We start from the raw sequence: 13,292 nt of genomic DNA on the forward strand, positions 1-13,292 counted from the left end.
GTGCTCATTTCTTTCTCTCTCCTGCGTACTCACACACACTCTCTTTCTTCCTCTCTGCATTATCCCTTTTCTACTATCTTTGCAATAGGGTTTGATGCTAGTTCTAACTTAACAATCAATTGTTGTTGTAGCACTTAACACAAGGTAGAGTAGAGATTCTGTAGCTCAATTTACAAGTAGATCTGCCACATTTTGTGGTGCCAAAATTTATTCATTTAATTAGTGACTTTAATGTTTAATGGAATTGATTTTTTCTTATGTCCATCATTTGCAAGGGGTTATGATTAGCAATGATTCAATATTATCTTCAGCAAATAAGCTTATAGGTAAATTGGCCCTGTTTTGTATTGCTTCTATTTATGCGCTTATCTAGATTTTTTTTGCTAAAAGGGATTCATGCAAGTATTTTTGTTAAAAGGGATTCATGAAAGTGTTTTTTTGTACATGCAAGTATTGTACAAGGTTTAGGTGAAACATATAATTCTCAACCAACTATTTTGATGTGGTGAGTGATTCCTTTGTGTTGGATGATATGGATCTGTTGGAAGTGGATGGTTCAAAAATCCTCTGCTTTATTGGTCCTATGTGTGCATTTGGATCTCCATGCCAATTGTCAATGATCCATGAAACTCTTGTATCATATCATCCATATAACACACAATGTGTTGAGTCTTAAAATATCTCAGGTGTGAATCCAATGTGCCTATTAAGATTTGCATGCCATGTGGCTGCTATCCTTGTAACAACTACTCTATAATATTCACATTTCATACAATGTATTGAGTCAAATCAAACTCCTCTTCATTATAATAAAATTTATTTTGGCAAAATTCTTTGAGTATTCTTGTGCTATTCTTTTCATTATATTTCATGTAAATGGTATGATTAAAGTGATGCCTTAAAATTAAATCTATACTTTGTGTTGATGTTTATATCCACATGCATTTCGATATTGATATTTTTGTTTGTTTACAAAAGTGTAAACATCTCTTAATTCCATGTTGATTTGTATGGCATATTGGTGATTAGTGGACAAACTTAAAATGCTTATTATTTAGGGGTTAGTACATACTTCTTTACATCTCATGCATAGGTTATAATGCATGAGAGAAGAACAAGCATTCTCTCGATAGCAGTATGTAACAGAAAAGATGAAGAAGGGTAAAATTTTATCTCTCAAACAAAGGAATGTTGATTTTCACCTTGTAATAGAGGCATTTACACAACATGTATTCATGCAAAAACAAATACATATTGCGCCCACTATGCCCTTTCAATGAAACATTGTAAACAGTAGATATCTGCAACTCGTTGAGAATGAGAAATTTCATGATACCTATGTAACAACTTGTCTCATATTTACAGAAGTATACCCTTTGGATTGGTGTGAGTGGCAAAATTTTGAGAGTTTCACTGGTTCTTTTAAGTGTTGCCACCTCGAAATAGGTAGATTAATCTTTGAGGGGCGTACAGCTAAGCAGCTCGCATAGGACCTTGTTTTTTTCTATGACTCCAAGTATATATTGCCCAAGGGGATTTGAGAATATGGAACCCTTGAGTCTATGCACGTATCTAATCTCAATATCATAGAATGGCCATTGTGTAGTAGCAACATTTTGCACATGTGTAACACAAAAAATTTTACAGACATTGAATTCTATGAAGCCACGCATCGTCTCAAATAATGTACATCTAAGCTGGTTCATACCGATTGCAATTTTTGCACACTTATTCAAGGAATGTAAGGGTTTGAGACATACCAAAAGCACATATGTCATAAAAAATACATCAAAGGATTATGCAACAAGGATTCTCGGCAAAACTTAGACATAAAAAATAACTCACAATCATGACACAGTGGAGTGTCGAGTCACAACAATGGACATGGCTTTCAGGTAAAATTTTTCTCTCTTAGTTGACTATTATCTTACTTTGGGATGAATCGGCTAACTTTCCTTTCCAATTATAGGTACTTTGTCGCACAACAAACTTTATGCCTAGTGTTCAAGTATCATAGATGGAGGATGCTCAAGGGTAAATGGTTGTGCCCTGATCAAGACATGTGTGAAAGTGCAGCTGTCGATGTTATTGTCATTTGTGAGGGCCGTGAGCCCCAAGTGTTGCAAATGGAGGATGATTGGCCCTTGAGTATAATGCGCCAGGAAATTACAATGTTAATGCAGAATCCACATATTAGCTTCTATTTTACACTAGATGGTAGGAAAATTCGAATCCAAGTTGAGGATACTATTACCAGCGAAAAGTGTGTGGCTCCACATATTTTAGAAATTGTAGAGCCTCCCTAAAAATCCTAACACCACAAGTTGTAATATCCAACACCCATAAATTTTGGGATTTTTTTTGCCAATAGAATATTGTCACTTACAAACTTGTAGTATTTAAAAATTATGGTATTTATGCAAAATCATACACTTGTTATACACTTTTCACATCAACATATTTACATATGCATGTAAACTTTACAAAGACGTAAGTAAAGCCATAACTAAATATCGTATACGAACAACCCTTAATGGTTTAAAACTTAAGGTTTTTAAGGTAAAACAAGTTTAATTCTTGTTTCATTGTTTCATTTCACACTTTTTCTGTTCATCTCTTTATATCTACCACATCCCTCCTACCTGCTACAATGGATGCTCGCGCACACTTTGATGAGTGGATCCACGAGACTATGTTTGCCAACCAAGGTGACAATATATCCCAGATATTCTCTAAGAACTTCAACCTTGAAAGAGTGCTCTCATCGCTGGATCCCCCCTTCTGGTTTTGAAAGACTTTGTGAGCACCATTGCTACATGCACATACTCCATTGAGGGATCTGACATGACTTGGGTGCCTCTAGAATAACTTATGGTATTTCAGGTAGGGAAGAATCACCAAAAAGTGGTCAATAGGTGTCTGGCCCATGTGGATCCGTCGCACAGAGTATGCACTATTTCCAAGGGAAGTACACCAAGTACATCACCTTTGGATCTCCTGCAGTATGATTGCGCATTGGCAATTTACCTCCTTGCATTGGATACACCCCTAGAGGAGAAGAGCGATGAAGATACAACTCCACAGGTTGTTTCTATCACATATACGGGAGAAGAACCGATTGAAGAGCTCATAAATGTTGAAGAGGAACATCAAGTGGTGGCAGAGCAAGGGTTGGCTCTCATGGTGCCATCTTCTTTTGAACAACCACAAGTCAACAAACCCAACCTTGCCTCCTTGACACCCATTAAAGTAGATGGTGTACAATACTTATTTCTATCAGATGTACTACAATACTTGGAAAGGAAGGAAGAAGAGTTTTTTTGTATCCTAGTCAGGGATTCAGTGGAAGACCTGATCGATTATGATTACATGGATGTGCATTCAACAATGGTAGAGATTAGAAGATATGATGGCACAAGCTTATATACTGTGAGTGTCATCATAGCAGCACAGGAGCATATTACCTCGGTTGAAGAAGATTACCTTGTGCCAGATGTTGAAATTGAAGCACTATAGCATGATTTGTTCGGACCAAGGCCCTAGCTTCCTACCAAGGAGTTTGTAGATCCTTCTGCCCATAGAGGTGCCTCCCTAATACATGAGGAAATGAGGATACAAGATGATCTAGAGAAGGTGAGATTTCTAACTACCATATATTTTTATGTCATGAAACTTGATGGTAGGGTGCATCGGGTCCCTTAAACTCCACCGGTGAAATCTTGGCAAAAAATGATGCTTGCAACTGCCTTGTCCAAAGTCTAGTGTCTAGGGCCACTTTTCTGGCCCTACTGTCAAGTTTCATCGCTTTTTGATAACTCTAGGTTATTCACTAAATATATTTTTTGATTTGACTTTGTCATTCAAGACATACTGTAAATAGATGAGTTTGCATCAAGGCACGGAGGAGCTCGACATGCAGATCGACAGAAGGATTCAGCTCTGGAGGAATATATTGGTAACCTTGTTGTAAATTTAGTGGTCTTCCATAAGAAGTGCTCACCAGGAGGGCAAGAAATAATCATGAAAATTCAAGCTTTAATCAAGTTGGGACCTTTTCGAGCGATACGTGTGACATCTAGCTTGGAGAAGGTGGTGCTAATCAAGCGGTCAAAGCTTCTTTACTTGTTTGACCAAACACGTGGTGGAGCAATGCATGTGCTTGCTACATTAGGTGACCTTGCTAAAGTGTCAGATTTTCTTCTCTTGGAGAAAGAGTTGAATGTCCCGATCGAAGTAATGGAGGAAAAACAAGGTTGGCCAAAGCTAAGGTTTGGATAAGTCTTAACAAATTGGCTCACATACTTCGCAAGATGGTGTTTAACAATGAAGATAAGCAAGAATTTATCAATGCTATGCATAGCTTCTACGAAAACATGGTTGAAGCATAGGGAAAAAGATCTATCACACATTACATGGTGCGTACTAAGTTAATAATTTAAATTGTATGAATTGTATAAAATATTGAGCATAGTTTTACTCATGTGCGATATGTGTCTTTATAGCATATCCTTGAGGCATATGGGCCATATTTTATAGAAAAGGGAAGCATTTGAATTTGGTCCACACAAGGGATGGAAAATTCACATTGGATAGCATGTGGTGCATACCAAAGAAAAACTAATCATGGTGAAGGGGTGAATGGTAGTAATCCAATGATCCAATTGCTATCTTGGTGGTATAGGATTATAGTAGCGAATGAAGCTAAACTATCGCAAAGGAGAGAAAATGAAAGTGCTGATGAGTCAGCTCTAGACATGATGGAATCACGTCCTCTCACTAAAAGAGTGCGATATGAAGCCTCAAATGCCAAAGAAAACCATGCCAAGTGGCTAGAAACAAGGCTTCGACAAGGTAGCAAATGGATTGGAAGAGAGCTAAGATAGTAAGATGAACAATCACTACAAAGATACATGAGAATAGCGATGGAAATTTCTAACACATATTAGCGGCATTGCGACGCAAATAACGATGGTTGTTAGATGAATAAAAGCAGGCCGAAACTCGAGCGTGGTATTTTGGATGAAAGAGCGAAAGAGTGCAAAAGAGAGAGTGAACTGCATCATGCATTTGAGAGAGAGAGGGAGAGAAAGAGAGAATAAGGGAGAATGAGAGCTTCTATCCACTGCCTTTGCCATTTGTGAAGAAGAGGAAGTATAGAAAGACGAAGAGGAGTCGTCGAATCCATCCTCAGATTTTGCAGTCAGTGCATGGCTCCCTCTTGGTTTGTTTTTGTTTTTTCTTCTTTTCTTTTGCTTGTTTTTGTTAAAAATGATGTGTACTTAGAGAGAAAGAGAGGAAATGAGAGAGGGAGAGGAAGAGATAAAAAGAAAGAATTAATGAGAGAGAGAGAGGGAATAAACATGAAACATAATAAAGAAAGAGAGAAAGAGAGGGAGAGGGAGGTAGAGAGGAGAATGAATGGATAAAAAACAAAGAGAGGGTAAGATCTTGTTCTTTAATTTTTTCTTTTATTGTTTGTAGTAGTAGTAGTAGTAGTAGTAGTAGTAGTTCTTTAATTTCTTCTTTTCTTGTTTATAGTAGTAGTGGTGGTGGTGGTGGTAGTGGTAGTAGTTCTTTAATATCTTATTTTCTTTTTCTTTTTTGTTGTAGTAGAAGAAAAAGAAGAGAGAGAGAGAGAAAAAAAGAGATGTCTTGTTAAAGGTGCACCTTGGGTATGTTTGACGCTTCGGGAAGGCGAGTAGTAGTAGTGGTGGTGGTGGTAGAGAGAGATAGAGAGAGAGAGAGGTTTTGTTAAAGGTGCATCTTTGGTGTGTTTGAGAAGGCAAGTACTAGTAGTAGTAGTGGTCTGGTGCAATACCACGGGACAGGAAACACTCCAACATAGGGTAGCTACTCCCTCGTACCCATGCATAGCATATTAGACTTTACATACTATAGGCCCGTCAGTAGGCAAGTGGAGACTTTATATTCGTTAATTTTTTTGAGTTACAAGAGAATAAATTCTTTCTCAAACAATTTAAGAAATATAAAAAGAATGATAACAAAAACAAATTGTTTGTTGTAGCATAGACCAAATGAAAAACAATGAAGGCCGTGATGTTCAAGATTGCGAGACATGTCTTAATTACCGTGTCCCATGTCCTTGCTCTCAATTAAGTTGGCAATTAGACAAAAATGTTGATTTTCTATGAAACACGTATGACTTCAACGAGTTTCAATCAGAGATCATTGATCAAGGTGATCTTTGATTTTGAGCAAACGGTAAGAAAAGTGTATATCAATCATGCATTGTATTCACAAACTAATTGAATATCATATACAAAAACATTGGATGTGGCCCTAAAATTTATTATTGGGAGATGATGTCTCGTCCCAAGGAGAAGTGCACCCTTTGTAACTAGTTAGAAGAGTTTGTGGGCATGCGATGGATGGAGTGCCTGAGCCAATCAACCACTTGGAAGGTACTACCCAATCTATACCATCAATACCAGAGGAGACAGGCAGTATTCCAAAAATTTCTACAATCTTGAAGCCCAAGATGGAGGCAATGATCAATGCATTGATGCCCATGGATATCGATACATCTGATCCACTTAGAGAGGAAGCATCCATACCATTATATGATGGATGTCGAGTATCTCTCCTGAAAACACTGCTTACACTCCTAAGTGTGCAAGCAAAATATGGATGGATCAATGCGAGTGTGACCGAGTTGTTCAGGTACCTTCTAGGTACGCTTCGTTGATTTATTTTCGGTACTATCATAAAAAACAATTGTGTTTTTTAAAGGTTTTTTATGATTTTTTTTCAGGTTACTAAAGTATTATATATTACCACTTGCAAATACCATGTCTAAGTCTTGTGATGATGTGCGACATATTTTACAAAAGCTTGGCATGGACTACAACAGCATACATGCATGTATCAATGATTGCGTACTGTTTCCAAAAGAATAAGAGACTATGGAGACATGTCCAAAGTGTGGTGCTCATAGGTATCGATAGGACTTGCAACGACAAACTATCCCTCAAAAACTTCTTAGACACTTTTCGCTTATCCCCCATAAACGTCACATGTTTCTTACGTTCGGCAATATGGTGAGCTTGACAATGTGGCATGCACAAAATAGATCCACAGATAGAGTCCAATGAATATCAGCAAATTCACATGCATGGAGCCACATTGACTCTACCTTTCTAGGATTTGCACGAGAGCCAAGGAATCTTTGACCTTGCTATGGATGGTGTGAACCCGTTTGATTTGCACTCAACTTCTTATAGTGTGTGGCATGTAGTCCTTGTTAACTACAACATCCCTCCATGGCTTTCTACGAAGAAAGGACACCTCATCCTTAGCTTACTCGTTCCCGGCCGCTACAAAGTCAAGAATATGAACGTGTATCTTTGTCCATTAGTCGATGAGCTTAAGATTTTTTGGGAGGAGGGGGTCACAGTGGAAGATATGAGCAAGCGCAATGGTTGACAGTCCACCAAAATTCGAGCCATTCTTATGTGGACTATGCATGACTTTCCACGATTCAAGGAGTGCTTAGGTAAGTAGGCTTATGTTCTCCTTGGTAATATCTATCATAGCTTGTTCAAGTTTGTATTCACTAGATAGAGATATTGGGAAAGATGGTTACCTTAGGTTATTATGCATGTCCATTGTGTGGGCCACAGTTACACTCCCAAAGGTCATGAACCATGAAGAAGATGGTATCTCAAGGACACACCGCTTTCTTGCCGGAGGGTCATGAATTGAGAGAAGGTTTTCTTAGACGACCTCTAGCACGAATGAACGCCCAAAGCTGATATGAGAAAAAAATGTTCCACATGGAGTCACATCCAAATGGAATGAAACGGTTCTCAGTTTTCTACGAGTTGCTGTATTGGACCTACTTATAGATCAACCACTTATTGGATCCCATGCATATTTTCAAGAATATGGGCAGCTTACTATGGGACCACATCACAAGAAAGAGAGACACTGCAGGGGCATGAATGGATTTGAAGAAGATAAGAAAGATGGAGGTTCTTTGGCTGTTGAGTGTTGATGGTCGCTTGCAGCTACCTCGCCCTCCTTGGTTTTTGTCCACTAAAGAAGAGCGCCTTGTAAAGAAAATTATCAAGTCTATCAGCATTGCGACACATATGATGCGTTCTCTCAAGTCTGCATTTTCTAAAGACGACTAATTATTAGGGCTAAAATCCCATGATTGGCATAAGATATGTGAGGTTTATACTACGAATAGATTGTAAGTGACATGCATATTTTATTGTTTGGAGTGTAGTCGTTGTTGTTAATGCTTCTTCATTTGTAGCAGTTTATACTACCAATTGCAATCGTAGGATATCTTATTCCAAAAATGCGCGGGGTGATTTATAGGTTGTCAAATACGCGGGTACTCCAGAAATACACAACAGTGGAGAGGGTCTGTATCTTTGAGAAGTACCTGCCCACCAGCATGCTCACGATACAAACCCACCTTCTGATGCATCTTGTAGATGAAGTGGAGATTATTGGACCTGTCCATACGCAATGGATGTTCTTCTTGAAGTGCTTCATGAAAACCCTGAAAGGCTTTGTGCAACAACGAGCTCGACCGCTAGAAGGTAGCATGGCTGAAGGTTGGTTGGTATCTAAGACATTAGTGTATATTTCATAGTGGCTATCAACAGTGGATTCAGAAAATAGTATGCTATGGTCGTTGAAGGACGATGATAGGCTGACTAGAGATGTGGTAGTTGAAAATGGGGTGGAAAAAAGAATGGATGCTGCAATGGAGGAGAAAGTGAATTGTTTTATATGTTGCACCATGGCTCCATGGAGATGTGGCTCGCTAGGTACAAGCAAGCCAGGAAAGATCGAGAAGAAGTGTGATTTGAATTTCAACATAGTATGCGCCATCGACCGATTCGGTATCCCAAGGGGATGGAGGAGATGTCGCAGTTTATGTCAATACGATGGTTGCATGGACCATTGACCACCCCGAAGGGGTGAGGGTCTCAACTAAGGAGTGAGAATTCTCGAGAAAATGTAGTCCAAAGGTGATGATGTATTTAGGGTTTGTCGTATTTAGATTTTATATGGACCAATAATTGACTGTTTCAATGTACAGTACAAAATATACAGTGTGGCATTGTTGCACGGATGGCATTTTCGTGTGGAGTATATCGACAAAATGCACTCCACAATAGATTGTGGTATCATGGCAAAGTTCAAGCAAGAGAGCTAACGATGAGCAACGGATCCAAAGACCTTTAAAGATGAGATGGAGTATTTTGATAACTTGAAAAGTATTATCACAGTGGATTACCGTACTTCTCCATGATCCTATTTGATATGTGTAATGGTTCAAAGCGGTACTTGAAGAAGCTAGGGAAATAGTTTAATGATCCTATTTGATATGTGCAATGGTTCAAAGTGGTACTTGAAGGAGCTAGGGCAATAGTTTGATGAGGTTCATTTTGATTTCTCGAAATAGATTTCAAAAAAAGATAGACAGATTTGCATGATATGTTTGTATTGTCGGTCCATTGTGAACAAGTGCATGAACTCATGTTTTTTTAAATTTTATATGACATGGTACATGTCACAAAAGTTAAATCTCTCTTGTACATGATTTTGATTAGGTAATTTTCTATCCAAACCCCTAACAACCTCGATGGTGGTATGTTGTATCTTCAGCTCCCCGAAGTGCGAGAGTATATGATCAAAGCAACGTTCCTAGTGTAGATGAGGACAATATGCAAATAGAAGGGTCGATATTATAAGGGGTGGAGGCCGGCGAAAGCTTGGAGCATGTAGAGGAGCCAAGATCGGGTAACAATGATGAAAATATAGGAGTCCAAGAATTCTTTGAGAACGAGCTCGACTCATCCTTTTGTGATGACCTATCTATCGACCTTCCAGTGTATGTGGAGTTGTGTTAGGAGATTGACATGGGACCTTAGGGTACTTCATACTTGGAGCATCGACCTACTCAATTCATTGACGAATTGCTTATAAAGGTACATAAGATATGTGTTTTAAGTAAGATCATTTTTTGAAGATTTATATTACCGTGCTTTGCTTGATTTATATTAATTATGCTAACATCAATTTTTGTCTATGCAGGGGACCTTTGTGGATATTTGGATCTACATGATAAGTCGAGATATGAGTAACAAGAAGCTACATGAGATCTTCACACGAATGTCTCCAGATCAGATGGCTCGATTTAGAGATATGGCAGACCAAGAGCTCTCTCGGACACCATTAGCTTGTTTTATTAGATCTACTTCGATGCACTTTGATGCTTCAATTTCCAGTAGACGAGGTCGATGGTCCATAATTGGGCCGGATGGAGGATGTGGTTCTGGGAGATGCTGCGGAGATGTGGATGCAATGAGCCTGCGGTTGGCTAGGGATACAGGTGCTAATCCTCCCTCTTGTGCAGGTTGAAGAGATCGTGGCTCAAGTGGTTGCTGTGGAGGTACCGACGCAGTGTCTCCACCTTGTCGTTCTGCTGGAGCTGCGTCACCTATGGAATTTGTCACACCTATGGGGATGTCTACTCCAATCACTCCAGATTTTTCTCAACCGTCCGCACGTAGCATCCCTATGGGTGCTATTTCAAGATATACTACCCTTGTAGGTACACTAAATGTACAGGAGTCTCCTAGATATGCCCAGGAGCCTGATCGTAGATGGGAGAGGACACATCTTAAGCATACCCTAGAGGGGTATGGATACCTTGTGGATGATAGGACATGAACCGTCATCATGAATGATGAGGGGAGGAGGATGATGGGTCGTATGAGAGAGTTGTGCCAATAAGATTTTTGGCACAACTTCGTAGATCATTAGAAAAACATACCGAAGAGGAGCAAGGACTACATACTAGCATTCTTCCATGAGGAGTTTGCGGTAGCTGGCGCAACAGATAGGTTTTCCACAAGCTGGATGATGGAGTGCATGCATGGGTACATGTCACACAGACGATCAGACGTACGCAATGCACTTTTAAGAGTGGGGCCTCAAAGCCCGAGTGGCTAGACGCAGATGATTGGCGCCGACTCAAGGAGGAGGCTATAGATTCTCTAGGATGTTGGAGACACCAGCGCGAGGTGGCAAGGACACGACTGGAGGTAGAAATGGTCCATTATCTTGGGAGTGGCGGCCATAGGATATATCTAGAGGAATTTGTAATTTTTTCTTTCGTTTTGCTTGCTTATTTTTTTACAATATCCCTTATACTAACAATCGTGTTTTTAACAGTTGTATTTTGTTTTCTTTGCAGCACTACATTACAAACTGCGATTTCATCAGCCTAGAGACTCGATATGCAGAGAGACATGGTCTCACTGCATTGATCCACCGATTGTATGGACGCAGTGGCCCAGTAAGTCACTCATTTTTCTGGTCAGTAGTTACTAAATTTAATTAAAATGCATTATTGCATGGTGAAAAAATGTGTAGTTGTTTCTTTTTTTTTGTAGAGTCCGTTCAATGCTCTTTTGTAGCGAGACGAGGTTTCTGATGGTAAGGATCTATAGCTCGCCCTTGAATCCATGGAGCACACATACTCTTCTTTTTTAGTCATGTGATTTATATTGGCATTTTTAATGCACTATCTTATTATCATCCTTTGTATCTTGCCATGATTGTAACGTTTCTTTCATTACCCGATCTTGTATTTATTTTATGCATCAATATTCTAGATTCAAGTACACTTTGTCTTCATGGAGAGGAGCATTGTACACTTTACTGTAACTCTTTTGTATGGCCCAAATAGAAAACATAGTGCTACAATTTTTTTTTTCTGTAGCCGTTGTTGTATCATTACATGGGCACAATGTTCAAAACTCTGGAGTGCAACATCATTCAACTTCATTATTGATGTAAAGAGTCAATGAAATCTGAGTCATTAGTACTAGTGTGAGTGGCATCATGGATTATCCAAAAATACTAGATTTTTAGATCATTTTAGCCTATTTTTTATATTATTTATTGTTAAAATCCAAAAAAGTTAGAAAATCTTCTGGATTAGGATGCATGAAAAAATCAAGTTTCTTTTTTAGCTAGTTATTGGAATTTTTTTAAAAAAAGACAGATTCGCAAAATCGTGTGCGTCACGATCGCTATTGACAGGTTGAAAACTGCACTTTGAAACTGGAAGAGGAAGAAGTGATCTGGGAGATCCCTAAGCAAGTGTCCTACAGTTGTACCCCCTTCTGAAGCCAATGAAGCCATCAGATTTGGGTTCCAAGCAGCAAAGAAGGAGCTGTTATTTTGATGTACATTTTATTCTATGAAGAAGCTCCAGGAGATCTAATGCTTGGAGATTGCTTCTGAGTAGTGCAAGGATTCTAGGTTCTTTCAATACATATTGATTTAATTCATTGTGCTTTTTCTTTATCGTGTTTACCTCTTGTCTATTCTCTTTCTTCTCTTCCATCTCCTATCTCTACTTCCTTCTATCTTTGATCCCTGGTGGATACGAACTTTCGACAAAAACCCCTCCAACACCATCGCTATTAGCGTCACAAATTTACTACATGCGTCGCGATTACCATCGCAGTTAGCATCACAAAATTGTTGCTATATGCGTCGCTATCAATGTTGCTATGATAGCGACGCATATGCGATAGTTGCAAATAAGATTTCGCTCAGAGCCCCATTTCATGTTCAGTCCCTTGGAGCATCTACTAGCTCAAATGCACCCCCTTCTCAACCTAACCCACCTTCCTCAAGCCGCCCTTACAAGGGTTCTTCTCAACATTCCCATAAGAAGCACAAGTGAAAGCTAGGTACAGTGTCCTTAAGAGAAATTAGAAGGTATCAACACTCTTTTGATCTCATCATTCTAAAGGCGAGCTTCTCGAGACTTGTTCGTGAGATTGTGCAAGATCTCTCCCGCACAGAAAGCAGGAGGTGGTTTTTGGAAAAGGTCAAGATAGACCCGATCGCTTCACAAAAGAATGTCTTTATTCTATACAGTGTGCTGCTACAGAGGCCTTTTTAGTTGACTTGATGACTAATGCTCAACGTTGTGTAATACATGCGAAGTGCATCGCTGTAACTCCTAAGGACTTCCAACTTGTAAGAAATTTTCAAGCAGTGAAGGATGCATTCATTCCAATGGAATGAACACAGTTTGTAATGTTATCTTTTTTGGCATAGTGTTATTCTTGTGCATTGGACATATGACTATGTCCTAGTGCAAAACTATTGTATGCGTCTTTACAATATAAATTAAAATTTTACTCTTGTCCTTCGCTCTCAACTTTGATTGTCCATCTTCACTGTATTTTCAATTCTTACTTACAGTTTCTGTCAGCACGGTCATT

This window comes from Lygodium microphyllum, chromosome 23 (genome assembly GCF_053477565.2).
Source record: "Lygodium microphyllum isolate KBCC chromosome 23, Lygodium_microphyllum_v1.1.10, whole genome shotgun sequence".
NCBI lineage: Eukaryota > Viridiplantae > Streptophyta > Polypodiopsida > Schizaeales > Lygodiaceae > Lygodium > Lygodium microphyllum.